Raw genomic sequence first — 12774 nt, forward strand, 5'->3', positions numbered from 1 at the left:
TGTTTCAGCTTAGCAATATGTAGAAATCTACCCATACAATGATTTCCACCCACCACCAAAAGAAAAACAAACAAACAAACCCAAAACATATATCTATCCTCAGTCATGACTCTGGCAGAGATAAAACCTATACAGGGTGTCCATTAATGGAGAACAGCAATGGGTTTACCCCCCCCAAATTCATAAAGTAAATGACTTCCAGAAGCTTGAGAAGCAATTGTGATGAAAAACCATAGCTATTGGGAAATCGAAGTGGCAAGAGAGAAAAAAAAAAAATCATGATTCCTGCATAATTTTTAAATAAACAATGTTTTTCAAAGAACAGCAAAGCAAGAATTTCAGATTAGGAAACCATGACAACGTTCTACGAAGATGCGCTAGCTGGAAAATCAGACACTGGATGAGTATATGCCTCATTCTGAGCTTTCTTGAGCCATTTGCATCTCTGAGAGGTAGAATTTTAAAGGCCCAAACAGTCAAGGACCTGCAGGAGGTGTTGAAACAGTTTCTTGACTCCTGATGGCTGTTGACTGGGCAATTCAAAAGGGTGTGCTTCCGTGGTTCTCTTCTAGGGTTCCGTGGACAGGAGTGTGACAACCAGCCTTCTCCAACCGCGACACGGCAGACACAGAATTCTCCTTGTGTCTCTTGCCCACAGGATTACAATACGTTTGTAAACTGCACCTAAGTTACCAGTGATAACGCTGCCTGACCTCAGAGGCTGGTGTGCAGTTGCTCTTGTGTTTAAAATGGGGGTTAGGAGCTGAAGCTGCTGAGGTTCCCCAGATCTTCCAGTTTGATTGGGGAATAAAGCCAGGAGACCCAGGCATCAGCTTCCAAAGGAGTTTGCAAAGAGATGGCTGACACCTTGTAGGAAGAGCGCCTCTGGTGGCCAGAGGAAGCTGCCTCTGCTTTTCAGATGGCTTGGCAAGGAGGTAGCTCAAAGAGAGGGATTCAGGCACTCGCTGAAACATAGCTGTCCCCGGGAGCCCTGCTACTCCTGGCAGATATTTTCCATTTTCTCTCCCTTTGGGTCTTGGACATTCCAGACAGGGTAGGGATGTCATTTCTGAAGCTGAGGACCCTCAACTAATACAGGGGGTGAGTCTCTCTCTCACACACAGCAGGCTGCCTCGCACTGGTAGAATAAGACTTCCCGTGGGTATAATTCGGGAGGGGACAAAGGAAGTTACTATTGTCACGGGGAGCCTTATTAAGGGGCATACAAGTTAGAGCATCTCCTGTGGTCCGAGTGCTTGACGTGACGCAGGAAGCAAACGGGAGAATCAGGAAGGGCCAGGGGTTTCTCTGTGGAGCCGGGAACTGACCGTGGTTCTGAAGACGCCTCCCTTGGGTAAGCGAACAACGTCACCCAGAGTGATGCAGGCTACATAAACCACCTTTGCTGGTTTCTGTTGAGACTCAGTCAGTTCAAAATAAAGATCAAATGGAAGGTTTCAGGGCAGCGATCCCTTTTACCATACCACACACACTCCCATATATGCACACGCACATACGTATTATACCCACGTGTGTGTGTGAATAGTGAAGAATCAGAAATTCAGTTTTTTTGTGGGAATCAACACTGTCAGTTGTTCTCAGCTTTGGTGTGGACACTATTCAGCTTAACAGAATGTCACTGAAGTTCTTTCCGCTCTAAATATTCCCTGCTGACTAGAAACTATGGGTTATATCGGCTTGTTTTCCAACTAGTCAATTTAAAACAAATAGGAACTAGACCTCCAAAATATTTCAGCTCATATGGGGGGGGCATGGGACCCCCCTGGTGGCACAGTGATTAAGAATCCATCTGCCAGTGCAAGGGACACGGGTTCAATCCCTGGTCCTGGAAGATCCCACATGCTACAGAGCAACTAAGCCCGTGCGCCGCAACTACTGAGCCTGCGTGCCACAACTACTGAAGCCCGCGTGCCACAACTACTGAAGCTCGTGCGCCTAGAGCCCGTGCTCCGCAACAAGAGAAGCCACCGCAATAAGAAGCCCGCGCACCGCAACGAAGAGCGGCTCCCGTTCGCCGGAGACACTGGAGAAAGCCCGCGCGCAGCAATGAAGACCCAATGCAGCCCCAAAAATATAAATAAATAAATAAATAAATAAATAAAATAGGGGGAAATGACGTAAATTGCTAAGGCTTGAAATATGATTCGCTGAGGGCCATGCATTTGCCTGGATTTCCCAGGTTCTTACGGCTGAGATATCCAAAGGACAGTTGTCAATAACCTGAAAGAAACGATGTCAATAGAGTCCCTTCCTCTCCCCTGAGAATGGGATGTTCAGACTCCCCTTGAGGCAGACACCAGCAGCCTCTAGAGGGGACACCAGGCCGCGAGCTCCATGAGTCACACGGAGGGCAATTCAGATGCCCCATGAGGGCCAGGTGACCTACACCCGTGGAGGATGTGAGACCACTGTCTCCAGGGGCCAAACAGGCTGCTTTCCAGGCCAGCGTACAGCTATCAAGGAGCAGCTGCCACACAGAAGTCCTGGAGTTAAACCTACAGTGTTGCATTTGAGAGAAAGAAAGAAGAAAAGACACTGGAAGTTTCCCCTGGAAACTTCCCCCAAAGGACACACTGGCTAGCAGATCTCAGGATACGCTGTGTGAACCAAAAGGGAATAACTGACTTCCTGGCTCTTTTCTTTTGCACACTGGTCAGCCTGAGTTCCCAGACTGCAATCATCCTTAAATCGTAGGCAGAGAGTTTTTATTTATAAAGATTGCAGGGAAAAAATGGATTAATTTCTGTCCCTTTGCTACATCTGTAGATGAAGTATTTTGTACTTGGATAACTTTAAGTTTTAGGAAGTCTGCCCTTGTGCATGTTGATCACCATTCTTGTCTCACTCTTTTAGAAGGGTGTCTTCCCAATGTTGGGACCACAGTAAAGTGTCTGAGAAGATCATTCATTCCAACTCCACTGACCACAGAGGGTGGTTTCATCTAAATCTTTCCTTTACCATTGACACCATTGTTTTTCTACTCTTGTCAACTCAAAAATGGCCTCAATTCTCCGTTCTAGTCTCTGTAAATGACACGGTAGATGGTTTATAAACCCAGCGACCATCTCCTCCCTCAAAATTATATTACGTGTAATGTATTGCGTGTCACCTGTTGTGTAAAGGAACAGTATGGGTGGTGGAAGAGTTACGCTAAAATACGGATATAGCAGATATTTTTGTATGTAATATAGGCAATATACTGAAACACTGAAAGGTGTGTTGGAATAAATACGTTTTAACATAAAAGCATGCAAAGCTATAGCTTTTAAATGTACAGACATCCCGCTCAGAAATACCTAAATTGATTATGGGAAAACATCAGAACCTGACGTCGTGAAATGCACTCAATTAAAGGTGCAGCCTTTAGAGGACATGACTTCTGTTGGGGTTGTTGATGGAATCTGCCAGAACATTTTGATCTTACTCTTCCTTACTTTTGGATTTTTTTCCTTTTTCTTTTTTTTTTTTTTCCTGGAAATATCTCAGAAATAAAGTGACATCCTTTTCCAGCATAAAGGTATATACTAACCACAGGGTAATTCATCCTTTTTAACATGAAAATAAACATTTAAACATTCTCCAGTGGTTTCATTATTTTATCCACATCTTTTACTTGCAGCATCTCTATGATTTGACTCTCTTTATATGTTTTTCTTTTTAGCCGGAGATTTTAACACCTTTGACGCAGCAGTAAATGGAAACCAAAAGAAAATGTTTCTTGAAAGTTGCAAATAACTTTGACCTTTGAAAAAGGTAAACTTTTCATGTGTTGTCCTAGCAGACTGGGGGACACTTCTTCCCCAATGTTTCAGAAGGAGGACTCCTGTTTCGCAGGTCCCTGCCCAGGGTCAAACTGTATTGGACTCAGTGCTGACATGTAATGCGTCAGCCCTGCCGTCTTCTCCCTTTTGGTCTCTACTTATCTATGACTCACTCCTGTTTCCATATTTGGGGCAGGGGCTTGTGGTGCTGAGAGTCCAGAATAGGTAGAGCTCTAGACGTGTAAGAAAAACACAAGAGAATCGGGGATCCTGCTTGGAAGGCTGATGATGTCTCAGCTGAAAGGTTGCCGGGTGCATTGCTGAGTCCCCACAGCTCTCTGTGGCTTGAATGCCCTTTCTGACGCTGCCAGCATCATCTTTGGCATTTTGGCAAATGGCACTCCTCGTTATCAGGATGAAAAGGGATGTCTCTATGGCAGTAACTTGACATGTCATAATAAATGCCCCACCCCGAGCCTGATCTTTCACTGGGCCCTCCAGAGATCATATGAGGAAGTGAGTGTCAACCTAGGAATTGGCCTTGTGAAATGAAATCTGCAGGGTCACAGGCTTCAGATGAGCCCAGATGCTTTCCCGGTTTCCACGCATGCCCCCATCGGCAGGATTTCTCACACTTTGGGTGAGTGTTTCCCACTAACAGCCCCTTCTTCTTTTTCCTCCTGGAATGGTGGAGGACAGAGCCACAGACCCCGAAGGCTCTCCCCGGATCTCAGCGTGCATGTATGCAGTTTAGTAAAGTTGGTTTCTGAAAGAGGGAACAAAGAAAGTTTGAAATGAGGCTTGTAAAATAGTGAACCCTTTAGGTTTAGACCTCTGTGTGCGCAAAACGCAAACACTGCATTGCAAACTTGTTGATACTGAAATGCTTAATGCCCGTTAGTTTCTTTATGGTTTTATACAATTCACATCAGTTACACAGGTAGTTTATTGGTTTATATAATTTAGATCACTTACAGAGGTTTTGTGTTGTTTGCTTTAAACGTTTTTTTTAAAACACAAAAAAGTGCAGAAACATTCTAACCTGGTTACAGTGTTTGTACCCTTTTCTATGAGTCAAGATGGCAGGACATGATCACTTTCCAGGTGGGAAGTAACAATTCAAGTCTGGTAGGGAAATTGTGCTACCTGTCCAAGAAAGCAGCCATGCCGTCCACTGACAAACTGGACAATCTTCCCATTTCATGAGATGCCTTTATATTTTCTATGGCTCTTGGTCAGTTGTTCTGAGGAAACCTTTACTTTTAGCGTGAGGACTGCAATTTCTTTAGGTGCTGCAGCCACTGAGGTGTGTTTATACATCTACGCCGCCCACCGGAATAAAGCACTTTACAAACAGAGGGACGGATATTGCTTTGGGATTCAGGGTCCATGTGATGTTGACTTTTCCACCCCCTAGACAACATTACTACTCTAAGATGGCTTAAATCACTTCTGACCTGAAACTTCTTTCTTTACTTCAATTGGTCAAAGAATGTGAGCAACGTTTTCTTTTTCCCTGATAAGGTTGGAGCTGAAATGATCTGCTATTTTATTGTTACCTCTTATAGGAATCTGAGTCACTGAAGGAAATAACCCAAGAGGCCAGTGTAGACACTTCCCCTTTGATATAGTTTTTTCACTTAGAGATGCTTCCTTCGACAGTGTGCCTTTTTTCCCCCGGTTGTGATCACCGTAGGGTCTCCACTTAAGCCATGTATATTCTCGCATAGCGTGCTTTATTCCCATAAATATTTTAGGCTGACAAGGGCCACACGCCGGGCAGTGTTAAGCACACCCTTCCAGGTTTTCAACACTTTACTTTACTATTCTGGTTGGTTGTAATGCCACTTGGTGTATCTGAAAATTTGCATCAGATCTGCTACCATATCAGTTACTCCGGAGCAATGAATGGTTCAGTACCACCAGCTTATGTGCCAAAAGATGCCAGGACTGGCAGACGGAGGGACCCAAGTACTTCCTCTGCACACAGACCACCAAGCAAGTGATTCCCTCTTTCTGTAGTTGTCTTCCCCTGGGAGCCTTTTTCTGGACTTCTAGCAAAAGGGCATCAATTTAAAACCCAACGTGGATTCCAAGAACAAACCCATTGCCCGAACCCCGTGACAGTTGGTGTTCTAGGTACATCAGTGCAGGTTTAAGCAAACGCCCAAACTATGAAAGACAGGGGCTGAGAGTGGAGAATGAAATAATAAGCAACTGATCAAAGCCAGGAAAAAAGAAGTAGCTCTGCCACTCCCTGGCACACAATGAATCGTGTACAGCAGATCCGTGCTCTTGCAGGGAGTCACATGTGTCTCCCCGTGGCAAACAATTTTTCCAATGCTGCTTATCTGTGACACGTGTCTGAAGGGCATGCTGTTTGCTGATGATTTAAATCTGTATCCTCAGCCGTCAGTTCCCAGCCCCAGACTCTTCTCGGGTGGATCCCATCCGGGCTGCAAAATCCAGGGGGTGACCAAACCCACATCACCCAGCCAGTTCTAAACTTTTGAGTGGCTTCAAGGCCACGAACACAGTGGGAAAAAATTCTGTCTGGCGTTTGAAAAAAAACAAAAGGGGGGTGTGATCTTCTGTCTCCGTTCTTCTGAGTTGGATTCTTATTCCCTGGTAAACACCAGCTATTATAAACAGAGCATGCTGTTACAGCATTGTGCTTCTCTATACTTTTTTGGTTGTGTCATGAACCCGTCTCATACTACCCACGGCTTTCAGTATGATTGATCCGTTGTATCTGTCCCACAGTATATTTAACCTCTCTGTAAAGGCACTTCCAAACATCTTGAAAATGAAGAAATGAAATGTGTTGGATGATTGCTTGTCATAGTGAAACAATCAATGGGTAAGCGCCAGGAAATTATCTCATCCTCTCATAATTGTTCAAAGGAAGATATTAAGAAGTTTTTAGTTTCAGTGTAGGGGCAGCTGTCTTCAGGGTTTTGAGGACAGTCATTGGCCGAGACCTTGAGAATTTGAGAAAAGCATGGTGTATTTAAGTGTGAGAACAAGATTCCGAAGGAAAGAGGCTTGCTTTTGTGCCCTAGGGCAAGTACTCTGGCTAACCAGCCAGTTGAACGAACTTTCCCTACATTAAGAAGGTTCGTTCCAGAAAGATGACCGTGGTTACTTTCTGTAGTGCAGACAGGCAAACTCAGTTCTTGGAGAAAGCCAAGAAAAGTCCATTTTTCCTTAAGGCTCATAAAGTTAAATTTTAATGAGCAGAAAAGGTTTATTCAGATCTGTCCCTGCCAGCCAGGCGGAAGTCAATTCTATTTATAAAATTGGAGTCCCAGGAATACTAAGTGAGGCATCAGACATTCCAATTCACATTCATTGTCTTGGGACGTGCTACATTTGACTCCGGGACAACTTACACATTTCAGTACATTGGGTCTCCTCCACCCTGTAAAGTTTAACCGGGAAAAGGACTCTCATCACACCACACTCATGCCCTCTACAGATAATTGGCTCCACAGCTATGTTGCCTGAACTAAAAGGATGGCTGAGGAATCCTCTGCGAAATTCAGCTTAGGAAAGCACGTGCCCTCCCAGGACAGAGGCAGGGCAGCTGCCTCAGGCACCTGTGATAAGCTTGATCCAACATCCATGCTCCCAAGTTCACCGCGATAGTTACAGGGGCCGATGGCAGCTTCTCAACCAGGTGTTTACAAAACTCCCTTCCCTTCACGCAAAGGGCAATGACTATGAACAAAGCATGACTGGGCTGCAAACATAGGTTCTTTGTTTTCTGGGTTTTTGGTGTTTTTTTGGCCGGGCCGCAGGGCTTGCGGGATCTTAGTTCCCAGAGCAGGGATCGAACCCGTGACTCCTACAGTGGAAGCGGGGAGTCTTAACCACTGGACCACCAGGGACGTCCCCAAACACAGTTTCTCTGCCTCGACTCTCGTTTAAACAATGCGGTCAAGCAGAACTCAAGGAGGCAGCCTATCCAAGACATTTGAAGCCACTTTGGAGCCAGATTGATGGACGTGAAGAAACTCCAGGTGAGTTTCCAGGGGGATCTGGACTGAACCGCACACGAAGGAGACTGCTGCTTGCTCCACGATGCCTCGATGCTGTTGAAAATGGATTTTTTTGCATCCTAAATTTTTAAATGATGCTTGACCTAAAAATAGGTCACATGAACTTGAGTGTTGTATATGCAGATATTTTTATATTAAATGGCAAGATTAGCAACAGACGGTGTGGAAGTTGACACTCCCTAATAGTATTATTTTTTTCATAGAACACAGGGGGAGCTTTTATTTTTATTTTTTTTACTTTATCAAACTTTTAAGACCATCTATGACCTAGGGGCTTTGTCCCTTTCAGCAGAAATCAGAATATAATTTGGATTGTACAGTTTCTGGTGTCCTGTCCATTGAAAGAATAACGTCCTTTACTGTGTGCATTGGAAAGGTGATCAGAGAACCAGGGAATGGAGCATAATTATTGCTCATCACTGTATCCCACATGGGTTAGATCTACCTGGGGAGCGATTCCTCCCTGCTTAATCGGGAAATGCTACCTTTGAAGCTCATTTGAGGAGAAAGCAGCTGCTCTGGGCCTGAAGGATCTTTAAATTAATGAGGTCTTTGGTTCTGATCCTTTTCTGCTTCTCAGGGAGGCTCCAAACTTCCTGTCCAGCCTTCAGTGATCTGAAATCCAGGTCTGACCTCGGGAGACCTGCCCCAGCCCTAGGGCAGTCCTAACCCCTGTACCCAACATTTAAAATGCAAAGAGGGAACTACCGAACCCAAAATGACTTGCAAAATAATACTATGCCATCTCCACTCGCTGTGAAGTTTAGAACCCATAACATTGTCGTGACTTTTGAAAACAACTCACGGGTGAGAGAGCGTTCCGAGCATTTCTGAAGGCGTATAGTGATCACCAAGAAATTGAGGCCCATTGTGAACAGTAATGAGCTTCTTAAAGCTAGATATTTTCAGAGGCAAAATAATCATTTTATCAAAGAATTACCTGTCACATTTCCATGTGGTTTTATTATAAATGTTCGAGATGCCTTGGAGTAGAACCTCTAGGTGGAAGGACGTTTGGGGTGTCTCCTGAGCCCTCGAGAGAACCCTGGTTCCAGGGACCAACCATCTGGAATTTTCTCTTCCCAGTGATGAGGCGTGTGTTCAGAGAAGACACAAGTCACAGGAGACCTATGAGCAAATTATGGAACTGAGGGTACGTAGCCGAAAGCGGGGTCTGGCTGCTCGCCACTCAAAAGCCAATAAAGAGGCAAGTTTATTGGAAACGAAAGTTTGGTTTATTTCGGATGCCGGCAACCGGTGTGTGGGGTTGAACTTCTGTCCAAAGATAGACAATCAGTGGGCAAGAGCTTTTATAGACGGAGGGGAGGGGCTGCATGCAGAAACAGCACAGGCAGCTCCGACAGGCATCTTGAAATTGGTCAGCGGTCGTCTGAGCGGTGTCATCTTGATTGTTTTAAGTACGGTTAGGCTTCAGTTCCAGGGTCGGTTTGTTTCCATTTCTTTGAGGCCAGTTCTCGGAATTGTGGCAGCTTATGTCATGGCTACAGTCTGGTCATCGTGTAGTTCACTTCTCCACCTGGTAGGGGTTTCAGCATCTATAAGACAGCTCACAGGACACGGCTCAGAATATTATCTAGAGCCCTTGAGGAGGAACTAAAGGGCCTTGACTATGCTTAGTGACTAAACCGTTATTATTTGGTCTCCTTTGACTGTTTTCCTTTGTTTCTGCATTTTCTCACTTCTCTGATTCAACTTATTCTTCGGCCACGGTTTTTCCACAGATGAAAGAGGACATGGGGGAGAAGGACCATAGGGCCCTCTTCCGTTTCAGGTACATTTATCACTTTTCATTTTATCTATCTGTGATAACGAACCTGTAGTTGGGAAATTATTAGATACTCTTTAAAAACGTATGTTACCTTAGCCTTCAATATTCTAGATATTAAAACCACCAAAATGTTTTACTGGACATTAACATAAAATTATAGAACAAAGCAAGAAAACTCCAGATTGCTTTCCACGTCAAGGGGAATATTTCCATTCATATGAAATGCCCAGTAAAGAGCTAAAACTCACTTGATTAATGTGACAGTAAAGGGTCAAAAATGTTAACTTTGTTACCAGCTTCATGGATGCAACAAAAAGGCAATCAAACTCCATGTCTGTGGGTCCCTAACACTTTCGGGAGGAGAGGGTGCTGGCAGTAGCGACTGGGGGGGGGTGTCGTTATGGGCATGTAAAATTGAAATACTGTTCCAGGTAGAGGGAACAGAACATGCAAAGGCAGCCAGTTCCATGTGCTTGAACCCTCAGGGTCAGGGGATCCTGGCTGGGTTGGGGAGCCTCATGGCCGAGCCTGTGTTTGGGACTATGATTCTCGCAGGGAGGGGTCAGAGGCCCCCAGCAGGCAAAAGATGTGACCTGAATTGTAGTTTAAAAATAAACCTAAGGGGCTTCCCTGGTGGCGCAGTGGTTGGGAGTCCGCCTGCTAATGCAGGGGACGCGGGTTCGTGCCCCGGTCCGGAAAGACCCCACGTGCCGCAGAGTGGCCGGGCCCGTGAGCCATGGCCGCTGAGCCTGCGCATCCGGAGCCTGTGCTCCGCAATGGGAGAGGCCACAGCAGTGAGAGGCCCACGTACCAAAAAAAAAAAAAAAAAATCCATCTTATAAGAACGAATCTGTCTCATATCAGGCCAGACACTAAGATGACATTCGCATTAGAAAACTGAAACCAGCTGCTTTTACTTGTTCCTTGATGTTTGTTTATAAAAACAGGATTGAAATAGAATTCACCTACCACACCATTCATTCATTTAAAGTGTACAGTTCAGTAGCTTTCAGTAGATGCCCACCTTGACCATAATCAATCCCAGAATATGCTCATCGTGCCTAAAAGAAACCCTATCCCACCACCAGGTTACTCCCCAAGTCTCCCAATCTACAAGCCTAGGGAACCACTGATCTACTTTCGTGTGCATAGTTCTTCTGCCTTTTCTGGGCATTTCAGATGAATGGAATCACGCAACATGGGGGTTTCGTGACTCGCTTCTTTCACTCAGAACAATGCTTTCAAGGTTAAGATGTACCTTAAGCTTGGTACACCTAGTACACCTGGATAGACCTAAATATAAAAACTAGAATTTACAACTTCTCAAAGAAAGCATAGAATATTTTTCTTTCAACTTTGGGGTCGGCAAAGCTTTCTTAATCTAAAGTCACGAGGTCATTTAGCAAAACATCAATAAAATCGACTTCATCAAAACTAAACACCTGTTTTGCAAAAGACATCATGACCAAAATAAACAGGCAGAGTCCACAGAGTGGGAGAAAATGTTCTCGGTGCGGAAGACTTGTATTCAGAATATACAAAGAATGCCTGCAGCTCCATAAAAAGACAAACAGCCCAGTTGAAAATGGGTCAGAGTTTTGAACAGAAATTTCCCAAAGGAAGATCTGTGATGGGCACAAGAATGAGTACCTTCCACGGTTTGCTGTCAGGGAAATGTCAGTTTCAACGATGACGCGATACGAGTGCATACCATCTATCATGGCTAATATTAAAAAGAGCGAAACACCCATCGTTGGCAAAGGTGTTGAGGAAACATTTTCCGACATTGTTAGTAGAACTTTAAAATACTATCACTGCTTTGGGAAACATCTTGCCAGTTTCTGGTTAAGTTAAACATATACTTAACATATTAGCTAAGAATAGTGTTCTTTGGTGTTTATCCAAGAGCAATAAAAACATGATTCTACAGGAAGACATGTGCATAGCAGTTTTATTCATAATACACACCAAACACAGAAATAACCCAAACAGCCATCCATGGGAGAACAGATAAACAATTGTCTTTTTCAAACAGTGGGATGTAACTAAAATAGGAACACACTTCCGATGTATGCAACTTCATGGGCATAGTGAAATGAAAGAAGCAAAACATAAGAGATTCCACTTACATGAGTTCAAGAATAGGCAAAAAAAAAAAAAAAAATCCAAGGGGGTAGAAATCAGAGGAGTGTTTGCCTTTATTGTGGTGTGTGTTGACCAGTAGGGGCGTTGACGTGGGTGATGGAAATCTTCTTTGTCTTGATCAGGGACTGGCTGACCTTGGTAAAGGCCTTTTTTTTTTTTTTTTTTTTTTGCGGTACGCGGGCCTCTCACTGTTGTGGACTCTCCCGTTGCGGAGCACAGGCTCCGGATGCGCAGGCTCAGCGGCCATGGCTCACGGGCCCATCCGCTCCGCGGCATGTGGGATCTTCCCGGACCGGGCCACGAACCCGTGTCCCCTGCATCGGCAGGCGGACTCCCAACCACTGCGCCACCAGGGAAGCCCGGTGAAGGCTTTTTTAAAATTCACCAGACTATACACTTAACACCTGTCCCTTTAACTGTATGCAAATTATACTCAAAATAATGTCATGAAATAAAAAATCTTCCAAAAAATACAAACAAAGTGAGCAAACCCCAAATATCCCTGGTGAGGACCTTTTTGCTTCTGTCCCTACTTGTGGCCAGATTTACCCCAGTCTCAGAATTGCTCCCCTTTGCCCTCCTCCCGCCTCACCCCCCCCCACCCCCCAAAACAAACAACCAAATGAACACCCAGCAGGACAACTGGGAGAGGGAGATTTCCGTGACCTTTGTGGGCGGGACCAGATTTCGGGCTTGGAGGGAGGAAGACCTGAAATGAAGAAAGGAAGGACCCACTTTGACGCCCTGAGCCCCAGGTGCAGAGCATGGGAGACCGGCTTAACTGGGATGCTCTTGGTTTCCCGTGGGACCTGCACGGGCTGGTCACCTCTGGCTCAGGCATCCTTTTTCATTCCCACCTTTGTCGTCGTGTGTGCACCCTGACAGAGGAAGGTGGGACCACCCTTCCTACGGCACCTCAGGCCTCCTCTCAGCCTCATGAATGGTCTTCCCTGGGCCAGGCTTTTTTTTTTTTTTTTTTTTTTTGGAAGAAATTCTA

Source organism: Aethalodelphis obliquidens, unplaced genomic scaffold (assembly GCF_003676395.1).
Source record: "Aethalodelphis obliquidens isolate GAN/ISIS:26980383/991018 unplaced genomic scaffold, ASM367639v1 scaffold28, whole genome shotgun sequence".
Classification (NCBI taxonomy): Eukaryota; Metazoa; Chordata; class Mammalia; order Artiodactyla; family Delphinidae; genus Aethalodelphis; species Aethalodelphis obliquidens.